Raw genomic sequence first — 11,099 nt, 5'->3', positions numbered from 1 at the left:
GTGGGGTGTCAGTAATAAAGCACTGTAGGTGGGTGTCAGTAATACATTACTGTAGGTGGGGTGTCCGTAATACATTACTGCAGGTGGGTGTCAGTAATACACATTACTGTAGGTAGGGTGTCAGTAATACATTACTGTAGGTGGGATGTCAGTAATAAAGGTTTGTAGTTTAGGGGTGTCAGTAATACATTACTGTAGGTGGGGTGTCAGTAATACATTACTGTAGGATTAGGTGTCAGTAAAACATTACTGTAGGTAGGGTGTCAGTAATACATTACTGTGGAGTGGGGTGTCAGTAATACATTACTGTAGTTGAGGTGTCAGTAATAAAGGACTGTAGGTGGGGTGTCAGTAATAAAGCACTGTAGCTGGGGTGTCAGTAATACATTACTGTATGTGGGGTGTCAGTAATACATTACTGTAGGTTGGGTGTCAGTAATAGATTACTGTAGGTGGGGTGTCAGTAATACATTACTGTAGTTTGGGTGTCAGTAATACATTACTGTTGGTGGGGTGTCAGTAATACATTACTGCAATCAGGTGGCGGGGTCAGTAATACATTACTGTAGGTGGGGTGTCAGTAATACATTACTGTAGGTGGGGTGTCAGTAATACATTACTGTAGGTGGGGTGTCAGCATACATTACTGTAGGTGGGGTGTCAGTAATACATTACTGTAGGTGGGGTGTCAGTAATACATTACTATAGGTGGTGTCAGTAATACATTACTGTAGGTGGGTGTCAGTAATACATTACTGTAGGTGGGGTGTCAGTAATAAGGGACTGTAGATGGGTTGTCAGTAATAAAGGAATGTAGTTTGGGGTGTCAGTACTTTAGGGCTGTAGGTGGGGTGTCAGTAATACATTTACTGTAGGTGGGGTGTCAGTAATACATTACTGTAGGTGGGGTATCAGTAATACATTACTGTAGGTGGGTGTCAGTAATACATTACTGTAGGTGGGGTGTCAGTAATAAATTACTGTAGGTGGGCTTGGTCAGTCAATTACATTACTGTAGGTGGGGTGTCAGTAATACATTACTGTTGGTGGGCAAACAGTAATACATTACTGTAGGTGGGGCACTCAGTAATACATTACTGTAGGTGGGATGTCAGTAATACATTACTGTAGGTGAAGGTGTCAGTAATACATTACTGTAGGTGGGGTGTCAGTAATACATTACTGTAGGTGGGGTGTCAGTCAGCAAAGGACTGTAGTTTGGGGTGTCAATAATAAAGGAATGTAGTTTGGGGTGTCAGTAATACATTACTGTAGGTGGAGTGTCAATGTAATACATTACTGTAGGTTGGAGTGTCAGTAATACATTACTGTAGGTGGGTGTCAGTAATACATTACTGTAGGTGGGGTGTCAGTAATACATTACTGTAGGTGGGGGTGTCAGTAATACATTACTGTAGGTGGGATGTCAGTAATAAAGGTTTGTAGTTTGGGGTGTCAGTAATACATTACTGTAGGTGGGAGTGTCAGTAATACATTACTGTAGGTAGGGTGTCAGTAATACATTACTGTAGGGGTGTGTCAGTAATACATTACTGTAGTTGGGGTGTCAGTAATAAAGGACTGTAGGTGGGGTGTCAGTAATACATTACAGTATGTGGGGTGTCAGTAATACATTACTGTAGGTTTGTCAGTAATACATTACTGTAGGTGGGTGTCAGTAATACATTACTGTAGGTAGGTGTCAGCAATACATTACTGTAGGTGGATGTCAGTAATAAAGGTTTGTAGTTTGGGGTGTCAGTAATACATTACTGTAGGTGGGGTGTCAGTAATACATTACTGTAGTTGGGGTGTCAGTAATAAAGGACTGTAGGTGGGGTGTCAGTAATACATTACAGTATGTGGGGTGTCAGTAATACATTACTGTAGGTGGGGTGTCAGTAATACGTTACTGTAGGTGGGGTGTCAGTAATACATTACTGTAGGTGGTGTGTCAGTAATACGTTACTGTAGGTGGGGTGTCAGTAATACGTTACTGTAGGTGGGGTGTCAGTAATACGTTACTGTTGGTGGGGTGTCAGTAATACGTTACTGTAGGTGGGGTATCAGTAATACATTACTGTAGGTGGGGTGTCAATAATAAAGGACTGTAGGAGTGGTGTCAGTAATACATTACTGTAGGTGGGGTGTCAGTAATACATTACTGTAGGTGGGGTGTCAATAATACATTACTGTAGGTGGGGTGTCAATAATACATTACTGTAGGTGGGGTGTCAATAATACATTACTGTAGTTTGGGGTATCAGTAATACATTACTGTAGGTGGGGTGTCAGTAATACATTACTGTAGGTGGGGTGTCAATAATACATTACTGTAGGTGGGGTGTCAATAATACATTACTGTAGTTTGGGGTATCAGTAATACATTACTGTAGGTGGGGTGTCAGTAATAAAGGACTGTAGGTGGGGTGTCAGTAATACAGTACTGTAGGTGGGGTGTCAGTAATACATTACTGTAGGTGGGGTGTCAGTAATACATTACTGTAGGTGGGGTGTCAGTAATAAAGGACTGTAGGTGGGGTGTCAGTAATACGTTACTGTTGGTGGGGTGTCAGTAATACGTTACTGTTGGTGGGGTATCAGTAATACATTACTGTAGGTGGGGTGTCAGTAATACATTACTGTAGGTGGGGTGTCAGTAATAAAGGACTGTAGGTGGGGTGTCAGTAATACGTTACTGTTGGTGGGGTGTCAGTAATACGTTACTGTTGGTGGGGTATCAGTAATACATTACTGTAGGTGGGGTGTCAGTAATAAAGGACTGTAGGTGGGGTGTCAGTAATACATTACTGTAGGTGGGGTGTCAGTAATACATTACTGTAGGTGGGGTGTCAGTAATACATTACTGTAGGTGGGGTGTCAGTAATAAAGGACTGTAGGTGGGGTGTCAGTAATACGTTACTGTTGGTGGGGTGTCAGTAATACGTTACTGTTGGTGGGGTATCAGTAATACATTACTGTAGGTGGGGTGTCAATAATAAAGGACTGTAGGAGTGGTGTCAGTAATACAGTACTGTAGGTGGGGTATCAGTAATACATTACTGTAGGTGGGGTGTCAATAATAAAGGACTGTAGGAGTGGTGTCAGTAATACAGTACTGTAGGTGGGGTATCAGTAATACAATACTGTAGGTGGGGTGTCAGTAATACAGTACTGTAGGTGGGGTGTCAGTCATTTTTTTTTTTTTCACCTTTGTTTAACCAGGTAGGCAAGTTGAGAACAAGTTCTCATTTACAATTGCGATCTGACCAAGATAAAGCAAAGCAGTTCGACAGATACAACGACACAGAGTTACACATGGAGTAAAACAAACATACAGTAAATAATACAGTATAAACAAGTTTATATACAATGTGAGCAAATGAGGTGAGAAGGGAGGTAAAGGCAAAAAAGGCCATGGTGGCAAAGTAAATACAATATAGCAAGTAAAACACTGAAATTGTACTTTTGCAATGGAAGAATGTGCAAAGTAGAAATAAAAATAATGGGGTGCAAAGGAGCAAAATAAATAAATACATTAAATACAGTTGGGAAAGAGGTAGTTGTTTGGGCTAAATTATAGGTGGGCTATGTACAGGTGCAGTAATCTGTGAGCTGCTCTGACAGTTGGTGCTTAAAGCTAGTGAGGGAGATAAGTGTTTCCAGTTTCAGAGATTTTTGTAGTTCGTTCCAGTCATTGGCAGCAGAGAACTGGAAAGAGAGGCGGCCAAAGAAAGAATTGGTTTTGGGGGTGACTAGAGAGATATACCTGCTGGAGCGTGTGCTACAGGTGGGAGATGCAATGGTGACCAGCGAGCTGAGATAAGGGGGGACTTTACCTAGCAGGGTCTTGTAGATGACATGGAGCCAGTGGGTTTGACGACGAAGGTCGCAATGGTGGGTAGTATATGGGGCTTTGGTGACAAAACGGATTGCACTGTGATAGACTGCATCCAATTTGTTGAGTAGGGTATTGGAGGCTATTTTGTAAATGACATCGTCAAAGTCGAGGATTGGTAGGATGGTCAGTTTTACAAGGGTATGTTTGGCAGCATGAGTGAAGGATGCTTTGTTGCGAAATAGGAAGCCAATTCTAGATTTAACTTTGGATTGGAGATGTTTGATATGGGTCTGGAAGGAGAGTTTACAGTCTAACCAGACACCTAAGTATTTGTAGTTGTCCACGTATTCTAAGTCAGAGCCGTCCAGAGTAGTGATGTTGGACAGGCGGGTAGGTGCAGGTAGCGATCGGTTGAAGAGCATGCATTTAGTTTTACTTGTATTTAAGAGCAATTGGAGGCCACGGAAGGAGAGTTGTATGTGTTAACAATGTCCAAATAAATAAATTACTGTAGGTGGGGTGTCAGTAATACATTACTGTAGGTGGGGTGTCAGTAATACATTACTGTAGGTGGGGTGTCAGTAATACATTACTGTAGTTTGGGGTGTCAGTAATACATTACTGTATTTTGGGGTGTCAGTAATACATTACTGTAGTTTGGGGTATCAGTAATACATTACTGTAGGTAGGGTGTCAGTAATACATTACTGTAGGTAGGGTGTCAGTAATACATTACTGTAGGTGGGGTGTCAGTAATACATTACTATAGGTGGGGTGTCAGTAATACATTACTGTAGGTGGGGTGTCAGTAATACATTACTGTAGGTTTAGTGTCAGTAATACAGTACTGTAGGTGTTGTTTCAGTAATACAGTACTGTATGTGGGTGTCAGCATTTGGAGAAATCCCTCCGTATGCCTTCATACTACCAAGTCCCATCTGTAATTTCCCAGTTGTGCAGTAAGACACTGCCTGGAAGATGAGTATATCTAATGAATCTTGTTTTCGTCATTGCTGGGAAAAGCCCCATTGTAATAGGAATGATGGACAATGAGTCAATGGTCCTAATTGTAGCTCCGTGACCCTTGGTGGAGTTAAAGAATGCTGTGGAGATCAAACTGGGTCGCTCCTGTCTTATATAGGGGGCTTTTTGTATCCCCCTCCACTCAACCTGAGGGGTGGGGAGGGGTGAGGTGGGTTGGGAAAAGTGAGGATGGGTGAGGTGGGGGGCTATGGGGAGGATGTGGTGGGGTGAGAGGGTGAGGTGGATTGAGAAGCGTGAGGAAAGGAGAGAGGAGGAGGGTGAGGTGAGAGGAGGTGAGAGGTGGGGGAGATTGAGGTGGAGGAGAAGGGTGTGGTGGGGAGAAGACTAAGTGAGGTGGGTAGGGGTGGGAAGGAGGAGGAAGGGTGGAGGTGGGGAGTGGAGGGGTGAGTGGAGGTGAGGAGATGGTCAGCAAGTGAGGTGAGGTGAGGTGGTGGAGGATGGGCAAGGGTGGAGGTGGGTGAGGTGGAGGAGGCAGGAGGATGGGTGGGTGAGGTGGGTGATGGAGGGGTGAGGTGAGGATGGGTGAGGTGAGGAGGTGAGGTGGAGGAGGATGATGGTGATGAGGTGAGAGGCGGATGAGAGGGTATGTGAGCAGAGATGAGGTGCAGATGGGACGATGGGGTGGGAGGAGGAGAGGATAGGTGGGGTTGGGGAGGGAGGGGATGATGTGATAGGTTATGGGTTGTCAGGAGAGGATAGACAGATGGGGTGGAGAGGTGAAGTAAGGTGGGGAAAGGTGAGTTGAGCTAGGAGACAGGAGTGAGGTGGGGTGGGGGTGGGGAGAGGAGAGGAAGTGGGGGAGGAGCTGAGCTGAGGACGGTGAGATGGGGTGGGTGGGTAGAGGTGAGGTTGGGTGGGGTGGGGAGAGGTGGGTTGGTGGGGAGAAGGTGAGGAAGGTGGAGATTGGTGGGTGGGGTGGGAGGTGAAGTGGTTGGGTGGGGAGAGGTGAGGTTGGGTGGGTGGGAGAGGAGAGGTGAGGTGGGTTGTGGTAGGGAGAGAGTTTGGGTGGGGGAGGTGGTGTGAGGATGGGAGGTGAGGTGAGGTGGAGGAGGGGTGAGCTAGGTGGGGAGGGTGAGATGGGGTGGAGAGGGGTAAGGTGGGCAGAGATGAGGTGGGGATGGGTGGGGTGGGTGGAGGAGGGAGGGGAGATGGGAAGTGAGGTGGGGTAGGGAGGGAGGGAGGAGGGATAGGTGGGGGCGGGTTGGGGAGAGGATAGATAGAGTGGGGTGGGGAGAGGCAAAGGTGTGGGAGAGGAGTTTGAGTTGGGGACAGGAGGAGGTGGGTGGTGGGGAGGAGGAGAGGCAAGGGGGTGGGAGAGGTGAGCTGGAGTTGGGGACTGTGAGATGGGGTGGGGTGGGTAGAGGTGAGGTTGGGTGGGTGGGGGAGGTGGGTTGTGGTGGGGAGAGGAGGTGAGATTGGGTGGGGTGGGGTGGGGAGAGGTGAGGTGGGTTGTGGTGGGGAGAGGTGAGGTTGGGTGGGGTGGGGAGAGGAGAGGTGAGGTGGGTTGTGGTGGGGAGAGGTGAGTTTGGGTGGGGAGAGGAGAGTGAGGTGAGGTGAGGTGGGGAGAGGTGAGGTTGGGTGGGGTGGGGAGAGGTGAGGTGAGGTGGGTTGTGGTGAGGTTGGGTGGGGTGGGGAGGGGAGGGGAGAGGATAGGCGGGGTGGGGTGGGTGGGGAGGGGAGGGGGAGAGGATAGGTGGGGTGGGTTGGGGAGAGGATAGATGGAGTGGGGTGGGAGAGGTGAAGTGGGGTGGGGAGAGGTGAGTTGAGTTGGGGACGGTGAGGTGAGGTGGGGTGGGGAGAGGAGAGGTGAAGTGGGGTGGGGAGAGGTGAGTTGAGTTGGGGACGGTGAGGTGAGGTGGGGTGGGGAGAGGAGAGGTGAAGTGGGGTTAGTGAGAGGTGAGTTGAGTTGGGGACGGTGAGATGGGGTGAGGTGGGGTGAGGTGGGGCGGGGTGGGTAGAGGTGAGGTTGGGTGGGGTGGGGAGAGGTGGGTTGTGGTGGGTAGAGGTGAGGTGAGATTGGGTGGGGTGGGGAGAGGTGAGGTGGGTTGTGGTGGGGAGAGGCGAGGTTGGGTGGGGTGGGGAGAGGAGAGGAGAGGTGAGGTGGGTTGTGGTGGGGTGGGGAGGGAGGGGAGAGGATAGGTGGGGTGGGGTGGGGAGGGGAGGGGGAGAGGATAGGTGGGGTGGGTTGGGGAGAGGATAGATGGAGTGGGGTGGGAGAGGTGAAGTGGGGTGGGGAGAGGTGAGTTGAGTTGGGGACGGTGAGGTGAGGTGGGGTGGGGAGAGGAGAGGTGAAGTGGGGTGGGGAGAGGTGAGTTGAGTTGGGGACGGTGAGATGGGGTGAGGTGTGGTGGGGTGGGTAGAGGTGAGGTTGGGTGGGGTGGGGAGAGGTGGGTTGTGGTGGGGAGAGGTGAGGTGAGATTGGGTGGGGTGGGGTGGGGAGAGGTGAGCTGGGTTGTGGTGGGGAGAGGTGAGGTTGGGTGGGGTGGGGAGAGGAGAGGCGAGGTGGGTTGTGGTGGGGAGAGGTGAGTTTGGGTGGGGAGAGGTGAGGTGAGGTGAGGTGGGGAGAGGTGAGGTTGGGTGGGGTGGGGAGAGATGAGGTGGAGATGGGTGGGGAGGGAGAGAATAGGTGGGGTGGGGTGGGGAGAGGTGAGGTGAGGTGAGGTGGGTTGTGGTGAAGTTGGGTGGGGTGGGGTGGGGAGAGGTGAGTGGGTTGTGGTGGGGAGAGGTGAGGTTGGGTGGGGTGGGGAGAGGAGAGGTGAGGTGGGTTGTGGTGGGGAGAGGTGAGTTTGGGTGGGGAGAGGTGGTGTGAGGATGGGTGAGGTGAGTGAGGTGGGGAGGGGAGGGGTGAGCTAGGGTGGGGAGGGGTGAGATGGGGTGGAGAGGGGTAAGGTGGGCAGAGATGAGGTGGGGATGGGTGGGGTGGGGTGGGAGGGAGGGGAGAGGATAGGTGGGGTGGGGTGGGGAGGGGAGGGGGGAGAGGATAGGTGGGGTGGGTTGGGGAGAGGATAGATAGAGTGGGGTGGGGAGAGGTGAAGTGGGGTGGGGAGAGGTGAGTTGAGTTGGGGACAGTGAGGTGAGGTGGGGTGGGGTGGGGAGAGGAGAGGTGAAGTGGGGTGGGGAGAGGTGAGTTGAGTTGGGGACGGTGAGATGGGGTGGGGTGGGTAGAGGTGAGGTTGGGTGGGGTGGGGAGAGGTGGGTTGTGGTGGGGAGAGGTGAGGTGAGATTGGGTGGGGTGGGGTGGGGAGAGGTGAGGTGGGTTGTGGTGGGGAGAGGTGAGGTTGGGTGGGGTGGGGAGAGGAGAGGTGAGGTGGGTTGTGGTGGGGAGAGGTGAGTTTGGGTGGGGAGAGGTGAGGTGAGGTGAGGTGAGGTGGGGAGAGGTGAGGTTGGGTGGGGTGGGGAGAGGTGAGGTGAGGTGGGTTGTGGTGAGGTTGGGTGGGGTGGGGAGGGGAGGGAGAGGATAGGCGGGGTGGGGTGGGTGGGGAGGGGAGGGGGAGAGGATAGGTGGGGTGGGTTGGGGAGAGGATAGATGGAGTGGGGTGGGGAGAGGTGAAGTGGGGTGGGGAGAGGTGAGTTGAGTTGGGGACGGTGAGGTGAGGTGGGGTGGGAGAGGAGAGGTGAAGTGGGTTGTGGTGGGGTGGGGAGGGGAGGGGAGAGGATAGGTGGGGTGGGGTGGGGAGGGGAGGGGGAGAAGGATAGGTGGGGTGGGTTGGGGAGAGGATAGATGGAGTGGGGTGGGAGAGGTGAAGTGGGGTGGGGAGAGGTGAGTTGAGTTGGGGACGGTGAGGTGAGGTGGGGTGGGGAGAGGAGAGGTGAAGTGGGGTGGGGAGAGGTGAGTTGAGTTGGGGACGGTGAGATGGGGTGAGGTGTGGTGGGGTGGGTAGAGGTGAGGTTGGGTGGGGTGGGGAGAGGTGGGTTGTGGTGGGGAGAGGTGAGGTGAGATTGGGTGGGGTGGGGTGGGGAGAGGTGAGCTGGGTTGTGGTGGGGAGAGGTGAGGTTGGGTGGGGTGGGGAGAGGAGAGGCGAGGTGGGTTGTGGTGGGGAGAGGTGAGTTTGGGTGGGGAGAGGTGAGGTGAGGTGAGGTGGGGAGAGGTGAGGTTGGGTGGGGTGGGGAGAGATGAGGTGGAGATGGGTGGGGAGGGAGAGAATAGGTGGGGTGGGGTGGGGAGAGGTCAGGTGAGATGAGAGTGGAGTTGTAGTGAGATTGGGTAGATGGGGTCCGGGGAGAAGGTATGGGATGTGGATGATAGTGAGGTATAGGTAGGGTGGGAATAAAGTGAGAGTGCGATGTGAGCGGCGATGATGATGATGATTGCATGGTAGGGAAAGTGATGAGAGATTGCGAGCGGCGGGTCAGAGTGAGAAGTGGGAAGGGAGAGGTGAAGTAAAGTGGGGAGAGGTGAGATGAGTTGGGGGAAGGGGTGGGTGGGCAGAGGATGAGGTGAAGATGGGGGTGGGGAGGTGAGTAGCTGAGGAGGATAGGTGGGGTGGGGACAGGAGAGGTGAAGAAGAGAGGTGAGCTGGGAGGTAAATGGACCTTGAGACGGGGGACAAATAGATAAGTAAGGTGGCAGATATAAGTAAGTAGGGAAAGGTAGGTTAAGATGGGAACAGAGTAAGGTAGGAGTGGGGGTGGGGAGGAGGTGAAGTCAGGCGGGGAGATAGAGTGATATTGAGTTAGGTGATGATGAAGATAGGGGTCAGGCGGGGCGGGGGATAGAGTGAGATGAGGCGGGGGCAAGTGGGGGGAGGTAGGTTTGGTGGGTCAGAGAAGGTAGGGGTGGGGTGGGGAGAGGTGAAGGGGTGGGGAGAGGGAGGAGTGGGTTGTGGTAGACCCAGGAGGAGGTGGGTGGGGAGAGGAGAGGTAAGTGGGTTGTGGTAGGGAGAAGAGTGAGTTTGGGTGGGAGAAGGTGAGGTGAGGTGAGGTGAGGGTGGGGAGAGGTGAGGTTGGGTAGAGGTGAGAGAGGTGAGTGAGGTGGGTTGTAAGTGAGGATTGGGTAAGAATTAGGGGAGGAAGAAGAAGAGACAAGCGAGAGTAGGAGTAGAGTAGGAAGAGAAAGGAATAAAGTAGATAGAAATTTAGGAAGAATAGATAGAGTAGAGTAGGGAGAAGGTAAGAAATGGTGAGGAGAAAGTGAAGTTGAGATTTAGGGACAGTGAGAGTGAGAGTAGGAGTGGGAGAAGGGGTAAGAGAAGTAGAGGTAGGGAGAGAGTGGGATTGAGTTGGGACGGTGAGGTGAGGTGGGGTGGGGAGAGGAGAGGTGAAGTGGGGTTAGTGAGAGGTGAGTTGAGTTGGGGACGGTGAGATGGGGTGAGGTGGGGTGAGGTGGGGCGGGGTGGGTAGAGGTGAGGTTGGGTGGGGTGGGGAGAGGTGGGTTGTGGTGGGTAGAGGTGAGGTGAGATTGGGTGGGGTGGGGAGAGGTGAGGTGGGTTGTGGTGGGGAGAGGCGAGGTTGGGTGGGGTGGGGAGAGGAGAGGAGAGGTGAGGTGGGTTGTGGTGGGGTGGGGAGGGGAGGGGAGAGGATAGGTGGGGTGGGGTGGGGAGGGGAGGGGGAGAGGATAGGTGGGGTGGGTTGGGGAGAGGATAGATGGAGTGGGTGGGGAGAGGTGAAGTGGGGTGGGGAGAGGTGAGTTGAGTTGGGGACGGTGAGGTGAGGTGGGGTGGGGAGAGGAGAGGTGAAGTGGGGTGGGGAGAGGTGAGTTGAGTTGGGGACGGTGAGATGGGGTGAGGTGTGGTGGGGTGGGTAGAGGTGAGGTTGGGTGGGGTGGGGAGAGGTGGGTTGTGGTGGGGAGAGGTGAGGTGAGATTGGGTGGGGTGGGGTGGGGAGAGGTGAGCTGGGTTGTGGTGGGGAGAGGTGAGGTTGGGTGGGGTGGGGAGAGGAGAGGCGAGGTGGGTTGTGGTGGGGAGAGGTGAGTTTGGGTGGGGAGAGGTGAGGTGAGGTGAGGTGGGGAGAGGTGAGGTTGGGTGGGGTGGGGAGAGATGAGGTGGAGATGGGTGGGGAGGGGAGAGAATAGGTGGGGTGGGGTGGGGAGAGGTGAGGTGAGGTGAGGTGGGGTGTGGTGAAGTTGGGTGGGGTGGGGTGGGGAGAGATGAGGTAAGGTTGGGTAGGGTGGGGAGAGGTGAGGTGGGTTGTGGTGGGGTGGGGTGGGGTGAGGTGGGGTGGGGTGGAGAGCTTAGCCTTAGTGACAGGTATTGATTGCTGACCATAAGTACCACAA

General features: G+C 52.9%; 1 protein-coding gene across 4 annotated transcripts in view; it reads left to right on the top strand.

Annotated features, from left to right (window-relative positions):
* Positions 1 to 11,099, top strand: part of LOC118378942 (protein kinase C epsilon type) — a 302,141-nt gene that overhangs the window by 254,922 nt on the left and 36,120 nt on the right. The window lies entirely within an intron of this gene.

This window comes from Oncorhynchus keta, chromosome 2 (assembly GCF_023373465.1).
Source record: "Oncorhynchus keta strain PuntledgeMale-10-30-2019 chromosome 2, Oket_V2, whole genome shotgun sequence".
NCBI classification, from domain to species: domain Eukaryota; kingdom Metazoa; phylum Chordata; class Actinopteri; order Salmoniformes; family Salmonidae; genus Oncorhynchus; species Oncorhynchus keta.
The sequence above is the reverse complement of the archived record's forward strand: the minus strand, read 5'-3'. Positions and strand labels throughout refer to the sequence as shown.